Source organism: Maylandia zebra, linkage group LG10 (assembly GCF_041146795.1).
Source record: "Maylandia zebra isolate NMK-2024a linkage group LG10, Mzebra_GT3a, whole genome shotgun sequence".
NCBI classification, from domain to species: Eukaryota; Metazoa; Chordata; class Actinopteri; order Cichliformes; family Cichlidae; genus Maylandia; species Maylandia zebra.
The window spans coordinates 25,095,030-25,101,029 of record NC_135176.1 but is presented as its reverse complement, the minus strand read 5'-3'; the positions used below and the strand labels follow the sequence as shown (position 1 = coordinate 25,101,029).

The 6,000-nt window shown below is 38.9% G+C and overlaps 1 non-coding gene across 1 annotated transcript; it reads left to right on the top strand.

Moving 5' to 3' along the window:
• The first annotated feature begins 467 nt into the window (after nucleotides 1-467).
• Nucleotides 468-540, top strand: trnav-cac (transfer RNA valine (anticodon CAC)). The gene has a single exon. It is a non-coding gene; the product is annotated as a tRNA-Val (tRNA).
• The last annotated feature ends 5,460 nt before the right edge of the window (nucleotides 541-6,000 follow it).

Sequence of the window (6,000 nt, the reverse complement as noted above, 5' to 3'; positions counted from 1 at the left end):
GTTATATACTACATATGTAACAGTCACTCCACAGAAAAAACAGTTTCTGCTGAATTTTCGTCAGCAGAAACTGGACACAATAATAATGAACATCTTAATGAACGTCTTCAAGCAACTTAAAGAAGTCCAGACGCTTTTCTTTGCAAGCTCCTTTGACTACGATGACCTGGATGACTGAGAACCTTCACAGACAAATAATGAACATCAGCTGAACCTGCAAACACATGAATGCAGCGATATTATTTTATTTAAATTATGCCAATTTCAGTGTAATGTGTTTGTGTTCAGAGGGGATTCAGTCAAACTTAACTGCAGCTTACCGTGCCAGTTTATCAGACGGTCTGTGCCACTCAAACTGTGTGCGTTGTTTCTTCAGAGATGCACTTCATAACTGTAAAATATCGCACACAGCGACTCTCGCACTTCTGAGTCTTCTAATGGTCAGGGATGAAAGCCATCACGACATGGTTTCCGTAGTGTAGTGGTTATCACGTTCGCCTCACACGCGAAAGGTCCCCGGTTCGAAACCGGGCGGAAACAGTTTTGGTCCGGGGTGAAAGAAATGTCTTGTCGATGGGCATGTGCAAAGGTCACTCAGGTTAATTACGGTAAAAGGAGCAACTTAACAAGGAAGATTTACTCAGAAGAAAAGCTGACCACAGAAACTGGGATCCACAGTTAAAGCCGGATAGAGATTGATTACACAAAAAAAATGTTCATTTTCATCGCTGACACTATTACCTAATCAAATCACTTAACGCCAACGGCCCCTCCCCTACCTTCGCTCTGCTCTCATGGAGCTTGTTGAAGAAGTTTAGAGCCATGACAGAAAAAAAAAACTGAAAATAAATGCAGAATAAATGTGTGAATTTAACCGAAATGTTAGCTGCTAGGGATGCAGTGGCTCCATGGAGAAGTGCAGGAGGATGGACAGCAGTCCCAAGAAGACAGTGAGGACAAGACAGCGCGAGGTCACCTTAACAAGGTAAGAAAATAGATGGATTCAAGTACAATGAGTGAGTCACCATTAACAGCGTTAATTGTAGCTTTTAATTGTCACGTGCTGCACTGCTGCAGTGCATAAGCAGTGTTGGTCAAGTTACTTGAAAAAAGTAATCAGTAACTAATTACTGATTACTTCCCCAAAAAAGTAATCCCGTTACTTTACTGATTACTTATTTTCAAAAGTAATTAATTACTTAGCAGGGCTCTAGAGTGCGACCAATTTGGTCGTAAATGCGACCAAATTTTTCAGTGGTGCGACTAAAAAAAAAAATTTGGTTGCACCTGTGCGACCAAATGTTCGGGTAGCAAAAAAAAAAAAAAAAAAAAAAAATCTGTAACCTTCCCTGTGGTCAACAGACACACATTTTGCCCCTATCGTGGACTAAACCAATCAGAGATAGTAAGGGGCGGGACCTCTCTGATTGGCCGTGGTCCAGTTGAAAGTGCAGGTGGAAGTGGGCGGTGAGTAGCTTGATTAAAGCCATATCAACTCATTAGATCCTGACTCGACTTTTAAATATAACTGTGTTTTGCCAGAAACGCCAGATTCTCAGATTAAAGCTCACAAAACCATTTCAACAACAACCTAACAGCAGATGAGAGCAGGTACACGGACTCCACACAAAGACGTAAACACAGAACGGACCCGACGCATCAGAATCAACTTTGTCTTTCTCGGCTTTCTCACCCGACGGCCCGCAGACGGACACGCTGTCGGAGCTCAGTGATCCTGATGCGTCCGGTCCGCGCTGTGATTACGTCTTTTTGCGCTGATTCTGAGCTGCAGGTTTTGTCTCTCCAGCCAAAATTCACCGAGCCAGCAGCAAAAGAAGCAGCAAACTGCGCTTCACATTTGATCAATGTCGTCATGAATTTTGCTGTTTTGCTTCCACGACTATTAAAATCACACTCCATGCACAGCTAGCTCTCTCTCTCTCTCTCTGTACTTCAAGAACAGTTTCCCGTCTCCAATCTCTGTTTTCTGTATTATTCATTCGCTTATTACCCACCAGTCTACTGTTGTTTACAGCGCTGTGGCTGCTGTCTTTTTCTTTTCTTTTTTTCACTTAAATGACCTCGGACAAGAAAGCCTGTTTTTTCTGTTGTTCAATACTGAAGAAATTTAAACTTTATATGCAGAACATTGTAGAATATTTTTAAGGTTATCTGCTATAAAAAGCCAGACCAGGAAAATCTCCTTCATGTTTTTCTGTGTTTTATTCTCAGTTACTTTCACACAAAGGCATCTGCTGTGATGCTCACAATTCTGATGAAGTCAGTACTGATAAGTGATCAGAATTATAATATTTCTGACTCTTCTGGCTAAGTTGAATCGAATCGGGACTTTGAAAACCAGAATCGAATGGATTATAGAAATCAGTGATGATACCCAGCCCTAGTGAGCCGCCTAGGCACGACAGAAGTGGATGTAGCTGTAATAGGAAAAGAACTATTGCTAACTTTTCTCTTAAGTTAAGGCCTGATCCTTCTGAAATTCATAGCCAGTGCTCTGACACGGTGTCATCAATCTTTGAATGCTGAAAAAGCACAGTGTATCCAGAAAAACACATTATATTACATAAATTATTATAAAATTTGTGTGCGCCTAACTTTTGTACGCCTAACTTTTTAAAGTTAGGCGTACCGGTACGCCCATGGCAAAAAGTTAGTCTAGAGCCCTGCTTAGTTACTTTTTATAAACACAATTTACAACCTGAAGAGGTGATAAAGCGATAGATCTTTCAGCCCAATTCTACTTTTTCTACATAATCCATCATACAAAATGTAATCAAATGGAAAAGTCCCTTTTTAAAACTTATTTTATTAGTTTTAATCTGTTAACTTTATGCATAAGCAAAAATTTAATTAAATTTTATATGCAACATTCTCTGACTGGAAGAAATTTGTTTAATATTTAAACCTATTTTCTGCACATTCCAGCACATAAAATAATTTTTTTTGTGTGTGTTTACACTCACTCTTTCAAATAGATGCAAGTAAAACACAGCAGAAAATAAATAAAGTCAAAGACTCAGCGGTCCTGTTGCTCTATTTTCACCTGTAAAGCAGGAGTGGGGTAGGCAGAGGTTTACCCTGGTGCAGGTGTGCCGCAGCGGTCAGTGGAAGAATCCGCGAGTTTCTCTGTGAGTTTCCCATTACGTCGTAGGGCACTCGGTGCTTGCTTGGAAGTTTAGGGGGTTTTTCGCTGTAAAAAGAAGTTTTCTTCCCACGCAGAACGGACGCTAATGTTTTTGTCACTTTTTATGGAATCAAACTCAAAGTAAGGTCAGTACTTCCACGCTTTAAACGCTGCACGCTCATACTCTCTCCCGCACTCGATATATTATCCATTGTTGATCTGCACACTGTTGTCACGTACGTCGCACTCGCTTACGTCACTGTCATGAGACGTTCTCGCAAAAAAAAAAAAAAAAAAAAGCGTTCCTACGGAAAAGTAACGGTAATCTAATTACCGTTTTTGCAATAGTAATCCCTTACTTTACTCGTTACTTGAAAAAAGTAATCGGATTACAGTAACAACGCGTTACTGCCCATCTCTGTGCATAAGCAATCATGATGGGCCACCTGGACCAAAAATGCCAGGGCCGATTTTGTGTCCAGGTCCAGCCCTGCCCTAGAATTTACCTTATTGATGTTTAACCCTTTAAGACCTACCATAGAATCAACTCCGCCAGAGCTTATATTATATTTTTTACATGCTGTAGTACCATTTTTGGGAGCATTTCAAGTTGCAGTTCTACCGGGATTTAAAAATAGTTACGCAAAACGGAGCATGCCAGCTCCAACTAGCTTTAAAGGGTTAAACAGCTTTCCCAGCAGGCTGCAGTAGTTTAATATAAAAGCACACCGACTTGTCTCTGTTCAGATGTGGATATCACACAGCACACCTCTGACTGTCATCTTACTGAAGAGCAGAAATGGCATTAAATGGGAAAACTGCAGTAGTGACCGGAGCAGCGCTGGGGATAGGAAAAGCAATAACTGAGATACTTCTGCAAAATGGTGCCAAGGTAAAGTTGGACGCCTGTATATCTTTGTAGAGGGGAAAAAAGAAGCTAGAAATGATTTTACATAAGTGCTAACCAGTTTTCTGTTTAGCATTTTATCCCGTTAAAGATTATATCAAAGTTTCACATATCTTTTGTGGTTATCTACATTGTTTTGTTTTCTTTTTGTGGCACAGAAATTAACAAAACTACTTAAAATGTAATATCCAAGTTGAACAGTATTTGACTGCACTCCTTAGGATTATTTTTATTTTGAAACTTCAAAGAAAATTATTAATACAGTTTGCATAGTCTCTGAAACTGAACATATGCTATAAAAAAAAAAGGCCAAATGTTTGTTTTTCACTGAGTTGGTCCTTGGCTGGCACTTATTTTTCAGAACTCGGTGCTTCGGTCGATCATTAAACACTGGACCAATGTACTGCAACCATCTGAACCCCAAGCTGCAGTGGGTCAGGGTGGAAATTTTAAATGCTGAATGAACATTAACTATTAAAAAAAATTGATCTGTAAACTATAAACAATTCCAAATGTAGCAAGCCACAGGTGTTTATCTCTGCTCGCCTTCACCTGTTCAGGTAACCCTTTTGGATATAAATGAAACTGCAGGGAAGACTTTAGAGGAAGCCCTCAACAAACAGTATGGAGAAAAGAGATCTCTGTTCTTCAAGTGCAATGTTCAGTCTGAGGAGCAGATCAAAGGTAAAGTATACACAAAGAAAACAGTGGTGATTTTTTTTGTGGAAACATCACTGTGTTTAACAACATAACTATTAGAGAAACACATTACAGTCATGATACAAAGAAATTACAGCCCAAAATTATTTAAATGTAATGTCAGGTGTCCAACGGCACACAAAGTATTCTATTTTTTCCATTACCAACTTCGGCACACTGTAAACCCAAAGATGTTAGCACAACTTAAAGAAATTTGGGAAACGGGTTGTCTTAATGTTTTTATTAAAAGTTGAAGCTTATTGGAACTTCAATATATTTTGACGACAATAAAACTAAGATGTTTAGTCATTACATTCAAAAAATATTCAGTAACTGGTACTTAAAGTTTTCAGTCATGTCTCCCATGGAAATAAGTTGACATAACTTAAAAGGAATGAGTATAACAGGGGCACTTTTTCGGTTTAGCAAAACTCTTGTTCACTTTTGTAATCATTTTTAATTAAACAAAAAAAAAGTTAAAAATCTAGTGAAAACTCCAAAACATTTCAGGCAAAACTTTAAAAAAAAATGAAAGGAACTAAAAGCTACAATTGCGCTGAGTACTACTAGTATAGTACTATATAGACAAGTCTTATAAGGTCCCTCCACAGCATTCCAATGAGGCTGAGGTCTGAACTTTGACTGGGCCATTGCAACCCCTTGATTATTTTCTTCTGGTGTAGATCTGCTGCTGTGCTTCACTCATTAACCTGTTTATCCAGTTTCAGGCCAGCTTTACCTGCCGGCCTCACATTTGACTCTAGAACACTTTGGTATACAGAGGAGTTAATGGTTGACTTAATGACTGCGACGTGTCAACTTTGTGTTGACTTGTTCTTTTTGGAGAGAAACCATTCCAACAACTCTATCAACCCTTCCAAAAAGGAATACTTGTTCAGTCTTTCGTGCTAACTGAGGCTGATCTGAGATCTACAGTCTGACTTTGGGGTGATGTCCACAAAGTCAAATGTCTTCATCTGAATGTTTCCTACTTGTGAATCATTTTGCAGTGAGACAGTAATTCACAAGTAGCAGACACCGGATGAGCTTCGCATACTTAACCTCTTAATTCCTATGGAAGCAGAAAGGACATACTTAGTTTTTTGTAGTAGTTACTTAGCTTTTCATTATAATCCTTCTGTATTTTGACTTTTACACAGGAAGATTTAAAAAAAATAAATAAATAAATAATGGCAAACACACCTTTCATGTGACGTCAAAGAAAACATGATTCATCATAGCAGGCCAC